Here is an 11,971-nt window from a genome sequence, read left to right as displayed (position 1 = left end):
AGGCCAAAAAAAAAAGAAATGTTTCTGGTCAGCGCGCGCGTCACTTGAACAACAGCGCGTCACCCTTTTTTCTGTTTGTGGCCGGCGGCCGTGGCTGACACCAAACCAAAATGGCTGAAGAGAAAGACAAAATTCTTTGGGGGGAATGATCAGTGACTGCATGAACAGTATATATGTGACTATATTGATAAAACTATAAAACTGACCCTCCTCCCTCCCTTGAGGCAAAAAAAATAAAAATAAAAAAAATAAAATGCGCGTCACCGCACCATTTTTAAAGAAAGATGACCAGAAACATTTCTTTTTTTTGGCCTCATCCATGTCATTTTAAACAAAAAACAATCATTAATGTCGAACGACGATTTTATACTCTCACCAGATGTCGACGTGATGTGATAATAGTCCGTGGGCTGGAGGGGCCCACCGTGCACCCCCCCCATAAACCTACTACATGGGTATTTTTTGTTCTTTGGGATCTGCTGAACTAGAAAAAAGATGTTAACATTGGATATTTTGGGATGCACTACCTGTCTGCACTGGTTTTTGATTTGTATGTACCGCAAAAATGGCGAAAAATGGGTAGGGTAAGGGGTACTATATCCTCCCCTAAATTGAGTAAACTAGCATGAAATAGCACAAACCTTACATTTTTGGAAAGCTCAGATACTGCTCTTTCTGAGGAATACCAACTTTAGCAAAATTAATTTGTGTACATAGAATAGGACGACTTTAAAATGAATTTTTTGACAATTTTGAAATTTTTTACCCAAATACCATGTAACAATTGTGATCTACTTTTTATTAAGCAAAATTTTCACAACTTTTTGTGTTTAAATTATTCATTCCGACATATTAAACAAGAAAAAAAGTGTTAACATCAGATATTTAACTATACACTACTTCTCTGGCGTCAATTTTGAATTGCGTGTATCTGTATGGGGTGTGCAAAAGCTAGGGGTAGGGGTACAACATTCTTTCCTTGATGAAGTAAACTGGCATGAAATGCCATATACCTTATAGTTTTAGAGAGCTTAGATACTGGCCTTTCTAAAATGCATAAGTTTTTAGTAAAAAAATATGACGTCATAGAATTGGATAACTTTAAATCGATTTTTTCTGGTAATTCAGCAATTTTAACCGGAAGAAAATACGATAACTATTGTTTCCTCCCAATGAAGCAAATCAAACAGATTTATGGATGTTATTTACTAATTGCAATGTGCTGAAGAAGAAATAAATGTCAAAATTGGGTATTTACAATCCATTATTGTCCCTGCTCACTCAAATTGCAAGTTTTGCTACATTGGTATATCGTGAATGGGCATTTTATTGTTATGCAATGAACTAATGCACAGCCTTAAAAAGAAGACTTTAAAACGCACACACATAGTCATATTGCCATTTTCTCCTCTAAAGTAAATAGATTGTTGATGACTGTCTATTTTTATAATTTACTTTTTAAATATTTTCTATGAAATAATTTTGATAAGACGTATTTGGAAAATTGTGTATGCCTCCTTGTCTTACTTATACAGCAAGCATTACTAACAATCTATTAGGCCGTGGGCTAGAGGGGGCGTCTACGTGCACCTCCCCCCCCCCCAACCGCACAGATAACAAACTGTATTTTCAGAAGCCTTGGGATCCCTAGAATAAGAAATAGGATTTTAACAGACAAAATATAGGGACTCAATAGCTGTTACGGTAATGTTTTGAAGGGTGCCGCAAAATCACGATTTTGTGACCCACATGGATTTTTGTCAAACCTGTCTTCATGTACGTCATCTGCTGAGCTTACTGTTTAACATGACCTGGCTTATGGGGTATCATTAGAAAGGTGATGTATTCTTCTTGATAATGTTATATAGCAATATGCAATATCTTCTATAGTTTTTATGAAATAGGGCCATAATTTACCCCATACCCCAAAGTTTATGTCGCAAATTACTGTCAAAACTAATCTAAATTCTACCAATTATTTACCTAGACATAATACAAAGGGTAATGCTGTGTATTAACTTTGTGTTATTTGCTACAGGTACATGTTAGAAACCTGAAATAAACTTTTGACAGAAAAAATATTGGGATCCTGTAGCTGTAACAGTCATATTTTGAAGGGTTCCGCAAAATCACAGTATTACTGAATCACATTCGTTTTTGTTAAACCTGTCTTCTTGTAAGTCTTCTGCTGAGCTTATTTTGAACATAAAGAGGCATATGCGATATCATTTGAAAGTTAATTTACTTCTCTTCAAAATGATATATTGCAATATGCAATATCTTCAGATAGTTTTCATGAAATGAGACCAAAACTTACCCCATACCCCAAAGTTTTATGTCACAAGTTACAGTCAAAACTAATGTCAAATTCTACCAATTATTTTCCTAGACACTTTACAAAAGGCAATGCTTTGTGTAAAATATATTTTATTTGGTACAAGGACATGCCAAAAATATGAGTTAGACTTTTAACAGACAAAATATTGGGGTTGAATGACTGTTACTTGCATGTTTTGAAGGGTACCGTGAAGGCAGAGTATTACCGATTCACATATGTTTTTGTTAAATGTGTCGTCTTGTAAGTCATCTGCTGAGCTTACTTCTTACCATAACCTAACTTATGGGCTGCAATTAGAAAGACAATTTATTTGGCTTTAAAATGACATATTGCAATATACAATATCTTCTATAGTTTTCATGAAATGAGACCAAAACTTACCCCATACCCCAAAGTTTTATGTCGTAAATTACTGTCAAAACTAATCTTAAATTCTACCAATTATTTACCTAGACATTATACAAAAGGCAATGCTTTGTATCACATTGTTTTATTTGATACAGGTACATGTTAGAAACTTGAAATAAACTTTTAACACAAAAATATCCGGATGCTGTAGCTGTAACAGTTATATTTTGAATGGTACTGCAAAATCACAGTATTGCCAACTCGCATACATTTTCGTTAAACCTGTCTTCTTTAAGTCGTCTACTGAGCTTATTTTTATTATAACGTGGACAAGTTGGGCATCATTAGAAAGTTAATTTACTCTTCTTTAAAATGATATATTGCAATATGCAATATCTTTTACAGTTTCATGAAATAGCACCACAACTTACCCCACACCCCAAAGTTTTATGTTCCAAATTACAGTCAAAACTCATCTCAAATTCTGCCAACTATTTACCGGGACATAATACAAAGGGCAATAATTTGTATTAAATTTAGTTTATTTGCTACAGGTTCATGTTAGAAACTTGAAACGAACTTTTAACAGAAAAAATATTGTGATGCTGTAGCTGTAACAGTAATATAATAATTTTGAAGGGTACCACAAAATCATGGTATTGCCAACTCGCATACATTTTTGTTTAACCTGTCTTATTGTAAGTCATCTGCTGAGCTTTTTTTTAAACATAAGTTGGCTATTGGGGTATCATTAAAAAGGTTTTTTTCCTTTGATATAACATATTGTAATATACAATATATTCTTTAGTGTTCAGGAAATAAGACCAAAACTTACCTCATACCCCTAAGGTTATATTGCAAATTACTGTCACTACTGATTTCAAATTCTACCAAGCTTTTACCTAGACATATTACAAAAGACAGTGATTTGTATGAAATTTGTTTTATTTGCTACATAGACATGTCACAAATATGAGATAGACTTTTAACAGACAAAATACTGGGATTGAATGGTTGCTGCTGTCATGTTTTGAAGGGTACCGTAAAGTCACAGTCTTGCCCACTCGTATGTGTTTTTGTTAAATGTGTTATCTTGTAAGTCATCTGATGAGCTTACTTTTTACTCTAACCTATCTTATGGGCTATCATTGGAAAGACAATTTTTGCCAGAAAGCGACCGACATATTGTAATATGCAATATCTTCAATAGTTTTCATGAAATAGGACCAACACTTACCCCATATCCCAAATTCGCAAACTGCAAAGTTTTAGAACAGATGTAGTTTGCAAATCAAACTAAGGGCTGGGGTGATGAGAGTTTGCTATTTCATTACAACTTAAGATGATATTACAATATTACAATGCATATTACAATATGTCAGTCGCTTTCTGGCAAAAAATTATATCAAAGGAAAAAAAACTTTTTAATGATACCCGAATAGCCACCTTATGTTAAAAAATAAGCTCAGCAGATGACTTACAATAAGACAGGTTAAACAAAAATGTATGCGAGTTGGCAATACCATGATTTTGTGGTACCCTTCAAAATTTACTGTTACAGCTACAGCATCACAATATTTTTTCTGTTAAAATTCGTTTCAAGTTTCTAACATGAACTGTAGCAAATAAACTAAATTTAATACAAATTATTGCCCTTTGTATTATGTCCCGGTAAATAGTTGGCAGAATTTGAGATGAGTTTTGACTGTAATTTGGAACATAAAACTTTGGGGTGTGGGGTAAGTTGTGGTCCTATTTCATGAAAACTGTAAAAGATATTGCATATTGCAATATATCATTTTAAAGAAGAGTAAATTAACTTTCTAATGATGCCCAACTTGCCACGTTATGTTAAAAAATAAGCTCAGTAGACGACTTAAAGAAGACAGGTTTAACGAAAATGTATGCGAGTTGACAATACTGTGATTATGCAGTACCATTCAAAATATGACTGTTACAGCTACAGCATCCCGATATTTTTTGTGTTAAAAGTTTATTTCAAGTTTCTAACATGTACCTGTATCAAATAAAACAATTTGATACAAAGCATTGCCTTTTGTATAATGTCTAGGTAAATAATTGGTAGAATTTAAGATTAGTTTCGACAGTAATTTACGACATAAAACTTTGGGGTATGGGGTAAGTTTTGGTCTCATTTCATGAAAACTATAGAAGATATTGCATATTGCAATATATCATTTTGAAGAGAAGTAAATTAACTTTCAAATGATATCGCATATGCCTCTTTATGTTCAAAATAAGCTCAGCAGAAGACTTACAAGAAGACAGGTTTAACAAAACGAATGTTATTCAGTAATACTGTGATTTTGCGGAACCCTTCAAAATATGACTGTTACAGCTACAGGATCCCAATATTTTTTCTGTCAAAGTTTATTTCAGGTTTCTAACATGTACCTGTAGCAAATAACACAAAGTTAATACACAGCATTACCCTTTGTATTATGTCTAGGTAAATAATTGGTAGAATTTAGATTAGTTTTGACAGTAATTTGCGACATAAACTTTGGGGTATGGGGTAAATTATGGCCCTATTTCATAAAAACTATAGAAGATATTGCATATTGCTATATAACATTATCAAGAAGAATACATCACCTTTCTAATGATACCCCATAAGCCAGGTCATGTTAAACAGTAAGCTCAGCAGATGACGTACATGAAGACAGGTTTGACAAAAATCCATGTGGGTCACAAAATCGTGATTTTGCGGCACCCTTCAAAACATTACCGTAACAGCTATTGAGTCCCTATATTTTGTCTGTTAAAATCCTATTTCTTATTCTAGGGATCCCAAGGCTTCTGAAAAATACAGGTTTGTTATCCTGTGCGGTTGGGGGGGGGGGGAGGTGCACGTAGACGCCCCCTCTAGCCCACGGCCTAATAGATTGTTAGTAATGCTTGCTGTATAAGTAAGACAAGGAGGCATACACAATTTTCCAAATACGTCTTATCAAAATTATTTCATAGAAAATATTTAAAAAGTAAATTATAAAAATAGACAGTCATCAACAATCTATTTACTTTATAGGGAGAAAATGGCAATATGACTATGTGTGTGCGTTTTAAAGTCTTCTTTTTAAGGCTGTGCATTAGTTCATTGCATAACAATAAAATGCCCATTCACGATATACCAATGTAGCAAAACTTGCAATTTGAGTGAGCAGGGACAATAATGGATTGTAAATACCCAATTTTGACATTTATTTTCTTCTTCAGCACATTGCAATTAGTAAATAACATCCATAAATCTGTTTGATTTGCTTCATTGGGAGGAAACAATAGTTATCGTATTTTCTTCCGGTTAAAATTGCTGAATTACCAGAAAAAATCGATTTAAAGTTATCCAATTCTATGACGTCATATTTTTTTACTAAAAACTTATGCATTTTAGAAAGGCCAGTATCTAAGCTTTCTAAAACTATAAGGTATATGGCATTTCATGCCAGTTTACTTCATCAAGGAAAGAATGTTGTACCCCTACCCCTAGCTTTTGCACACCCCATACAGATACACGCAATTCAAAATTGACGCCAGAGAAGTAGTGTATAGTTAAATATCTGATGTTAACACTTTTTTCTTGTTTAATATGTCGGAATGAATAATTTAAACACAAAAAGTTGTGAAAATTTTGCTTAATAAAAAGTAGATCACAATTGTTACATGGTATTTTGGGTAAAAAATTTCAAAATTGTCAAAAAAATTCATTTTAAAGTCGTCCTATTCTATGTACACAAATTAATTTTGCTAAAGTTGGTATTCCTCAGAAAGAGCAGTATCTGAGCTTTCCAAAAATGTAAGGTTTGTGCTATTTCATGCTAGTTTACTCAATTTAGGGGAGGATATAGTACCCCTTACCCCTACCCATTTTTCGCCATTTTTTGCGGTACATACAAATCAAAAACCAGTGCAGACAGGTAGTGCATCCCAAAATATCCAATGTTAACATCTTTTTTCTAGTTCAGCAGATCCCAAAGAACAAAAAAATACCAATGTAGTAGGTTTATGGGGGGGGTGCACGGTGGGCCCCTCCAGCCCACGGACTATAAGCATTTCACCAGACACTGGAAAGTAGAAAAAGTGTTGATTGTCACGTGATGCAAAATGTCACGGTACAGTTCATTTGAAGAAATGCTTTTGAAATAACGACACGTCATGCGCACAACCCGCATATTGTCGCCCCTTAACTTTTTTGCACGTTGTGTTCTATGGTCAAAACTTAGATGATCGAGTCTCTAAATGTGTGTTAACATACCGTTATCCCAGTCGGTGAGTTAGCCACTTACCAATTGGCCCTGCAAAATGTAAACTTCGAGTTTTTACTCTAACATCATTTATTTTATCAAAATTAGCAAAATAAGACAAGCTGCATGTCTTGTCTGCTGCATTCATCCCGAATGGAATGCCAATCACTGGTGATATGAAATAACAAAGTATATCATGAGATAAAACAAGTCGTGAAAACGAAAATTCTGGATGAAGGGTCAACCTTTGAGGTTGTATTTACCTTCACGACGTCACAGGATTCAAAAAATATCATTGTAATTACAATGTCCCGCTTATTATCTCAAATGCTACATGGCATGGCATTTTGCGTATTTATCAGTATTATGTTTTACTGAATTTGTTCTCAGATGAGTATCCAGCGATATAATTCCCTAAGACTACCCTGTCTGGTACATTTGTTTTTCAATCCCCAGTATTCGTGAAAACGCGATATGTAGACCTGTAAAAGTTTTCCATGAGGCAAATGATACGAAACTGCAGGCGTACGATGTGAATATTAGATATAACCTTAAGCGTAGATGCTATTTTTTTATCAACTACATTAAATCTCGGTCTGTTCGAAGGCAACGGCATGCTGGGACTGCAGTAGGTCTCTGCGACACATATTTCAAACCCAATGTTCACGTCGGCATCGAATAATTTACACCTTGAGGGTGTAGTCGTAATTAATAAGCCTTGAGAGAATAAGACGAAGATGTTATATCTTATTACTTTCTAGTTTATTGCAGTCACAATTTTGTCTTAAAATGTCATTCGACTAAAACATTCACACAGCACAAGATGCAATCATCTAGTGTATCTATGTCGGCTTGATATATATTCGTGGTTTCTGATAAACCCCTGTGTTGGAATATGTGTAAAACCACTGTAGAATATCCGTTGATATACACGGTTATACAGTGCTGCAACTTGAAGGGTAAAGTAAGACAATGATTTGCACAAATTCAGAGAAAATCCGCGAGAACGGTTGAATTATCTACACGAGTGAATTAACCGGTTTAAACACGTACATGGAAGAGTCTCCTATTTACCAACCCGACAGAGATTAAGATTGATGATGATGACGCTGATCTGAACAGACAGAGGTTTCGATCACGTACCAGTCTTATGGACTGCAAAAGTTCTGCCGAATACCGTCCTCTATCGTCTAATTTCCCTTTAAGTGCGCTCTGGGCAAAGTTGTTGGATTGTGGATTGCGAACGTCATGCGATATTTCTAAAAGCTAACATTATTGTAGGCCTGGAGGTTTAATTAAAAGTAAGTCTTAATTATTCGAATATTTAGGATTGTCTAGATACATCGGTGAACAGAACAGTACGTTAAAAAACGAGTAGACGATAATAATGAAACTTTCCAGTCACTCATTGATCCATGAGAAAGAACAAGCCGTATGGTGTTTGGGATTTTTGAAGATGTGTTTGGCGCCCTCAGTGAGTGAAACCGTAAACACCCTTTCGAAATTTCACGAAAGACGATAAGCTTTCCAATTAATAAGGTAATAGTTTATGAGCTGCTAACAAGTTGTTTGGTCAGGGCTATAAACCCCTACGTTGGTGATCGGCAGAACAAATTAATGAAGGGGATTAGGAAGGGTAACATGGACCTGCTTTTCTTGAAATACTACACAGAGATAGCTAGGGTAAAGTAATAGGCGCACACCAGACACAGGTAAGGCTTGTATAACGAAAAAAGTTTAATACATAGTAACTTCTAGGTGAATATTGCTTGCAATACCCTGTGTACATATGGCTATCGAATACTCACTTTTATCTTTTTCGCACTTTACAAAGCCATTATCTTTTGACAGTAGGTCACCTAAAAACTGCCTGTATGTAGACAGCAAACACTTCTGAACGTTCCCATTTAATAATTTGACCTCGTTTTATGTGAAGTTGTTGTGCAAAGCTGAGGCAGCTGATCACGTGTGCACAGATCTTCAGAACTACAGCGATATTGTCCGTTGTTGTAAGTGACGTACTCGCCCATAATGGATTGAATGTTCACATCGATGACTTATATTGTGTTGTATGAACTTGGGAAATTCAGCCACGGTGCCAACTCCATAAGAAACTCATAAGCAATATTTATACAATAATACTAGCAATCCATGCATTGCATTCTTATCGCTATGTAATGGTAAAGTCTTGTCACTCCGTCGAAGAGAATTTCTATCTTCAACATAGAAGCTTTACTGTATAAACCACGTTACTAGAGAAGGCATTATCTAGCAGTGATTTGTTGAAGTACTTGTCCAGGATAAATGAAGCACTTGTCCAGTACTTGGATAAATGCGGTTTATGTGATGAAGTACTTATCTAGTGTCTATATGGTTTATTTGATGACGATATAGTCGAGTATCTATACGCCGTTTATTTAGAGCTGTACTTGTCCAGCGTCTACACGATTCACTAGTATTTGTTTGATGAAATACTAGTCTTGTATCCATGTGGATTATTCAATTTGATAAAGCACTTTTCTAGTGTCTACATGGTTTTATTTGAACTCTATAAGCCCCAAAGCACCGTTAAGCCTTGTGCTCTTGAACTTGGAGAAGAAATATAAATAACGTCCGTTATTCAGGAAGACATGCATCCTTGAAAGAATAGTGATGCACTGGGTTGTAACCATGGTGACTGGTTGTGAAGTAGCTCGAACCGTAATTGGATTTAATGAAAACCATAGACAGTGAAGCGGAAAATTTACTGTGTATGTAAAACCTACTGATGAATTTACAATCGATCAATACAGCTATAAAATCTACGATTGATTTTCTTATCGAATACAGTGCATCATGTGTTACAATGGCGTCAAAGTGGGTATTCTTCCTATACAAATTTACCATATCTCATATTTCGAAACCGCTAGCACTAGCTGTAGACTGTAGTTTTGGGTTCGAAATGAATGTATAGATACTGGACTTTGAAGTACTGGATACTTGAGAACGCAGGGAAATTCGAAAAGTTAATCAAGAAAGCCCGGTGATTTCACAATGTAAATTCTTCGTATCAGAAATTGACCTGAGGGCACAGGGTTCATTAACCCGAACATTTCTCTCTGTCAATCCATAGCCCCTGTAGAGAGTCTCTTCTAGATCCGTTGTTAACTACGTTCATTTGATATTTGCAGGAAGCAATGCAGTGCTTGTCAGTCGGCGTTGGTTGCCAATATACTTCATGAAACGATACTTTGCCGGATTTTTCAAAACTGAAGCACCATGTTATAGTTTCCGTTTTATATAGTAAAGTCTTATAGTCACTCTTTCAGTATCACAGGGGAGTTAAATCGAAGGGTTTAAAACTAACTTGGAACATGATGTTTGTTTCTCAGCAGCTGAAACGTTGGCCCCATCAGAACAAAATGAAATCACGGGACAAAGGCAGAAGCTCACATGTTGTTTACAGCATGCCAGTTCTAAATGCCCAGCCTCAGCTTATCCAAACTATAAGAAGATTAGACTGTTTATTCCGAAATATGAGATGCAGTAGACTTTGTAGGCATTCTGCTGTTATGATCTGAGAATTGTAATACTCCTATCTATCGTCATTACTTTAGTAACTTCACCTGCGGTCCTTGCTAAAATACAATAATCTTACTCTCTCAACTCAAGTTTCTCACAGCTTATCCGCCCATGCGTTCGCATCGGAAACGGCGGTACCGTTCAAGCTTTTCTATCACCGTATAAGTACCCTTTATCAGGCTCGATAATTTCCGTCATAACCCCGGTACAGGAGGTTCTTACATCGGTAAAGATACAAAAGCGTACCATACTGAAGACGATAGTTGAAATCCCAGACAGACAGGCCAACTGAGGACAAACATTGTTCGCAAAGAGAAATAGGCAGCTAGCATATTAAATTCGTGACAACGAAATGCTCGGAAACGCAACTGGGTAACATGTACTATAAGGAATGAAAGCAACGTCACAAGATTTTTTGAAATGACTATATTTTCCAGCTGTGTTCTGAAATCAATTGACTTCACATCAACGTTGGAAAGTGTAGACTTTACCTATACATTATGGTGAACAGTCATACGAACCCTTCATTCATGAGTACTAGACTTACCAAGTTACATGCATATGTTTTCACGTTACATGTATTATCATGTTCATTTTCATCATAACCTACAAGCGCGCCTATAGTAGATGTATTGCCATGTACAACTCCATAATGTAATTTCGCGCATATCGTAATCCGTTACATTTTCACGTCTTTCTCAAAGCGGGTGGACGTGCAGGGGACGGGACACCAGTCAAGGATGTTCGACTCGGCTCTCACTCTCTCTCTCTCCTCTCTCTCTCTCTCTCTCTCTCTTCTCTCTCTCTCTCTCTCTCTCTCTCTCTCTCTCTCTCTCTCCTCTCTCTCTCTCTTCTCTCTCTCACACACACCCACACACACACATACACCACACGCCGACAACTACATTGACTATGGACTAAAATTGAATTTGATTCCGATCAGACAAGAATGACAGCTGTTGTGTAAATTCATGTTATGCAGGAACAGTTACAGGTTGGAAAAACACAAATCCTTAAGTATATCAAAATGATGACTTCTGTCATCTTGGGCCAGAAATACAATTTTACAAACTAGGATTTCTTACAATTTAGTTCGTCGATGTAGATTTGTTTCTCCTTCGCCTTGGGTAGTACATGAATTGCTCGCTCAGGGGTACTCGAAATCTGCAAAGTATTGACTGCATGAGACATCTAAAGTTCATTGGTACTATACATTGTATTTATTTGCTAGAAGGCAAGCTTACAATAGCCATCACCACCGAGCTTCTCCCATGTCTTGGCATAGAGCGACGGCTGAGACGGTCGTCCGTCTGTATATATCAATGTCGTTTGTCTATCGTATCGTCCGTCTCAGGTCTTGTTTGATCAAAGCACAGGGTTTTTCATATGCCTGATAGGCGTGCGTTCAGCACTACAATGAATATGAAATAAAGATTAGAGATTCCTCCGATCATATATACTT

This window comes from Ptychodera flava, chromosome 4, assembly GCF_041260155.1.
Source record: "Ptychodera flava strain L36383 chromosome 4, AS_Pfla_20210202, whole genome shotgun sequence".
Lineage (NCBI taxonomy): Eukaryota > Metazoa > Hemichordata > Enteropneusta > Ptychoderidae > Ptychodera > Ptychodera flava.
The sequence above is the reverse complement of the archived record's forward strand: the minus strand, read 5'-3'. Positions refer to the sequence as shown.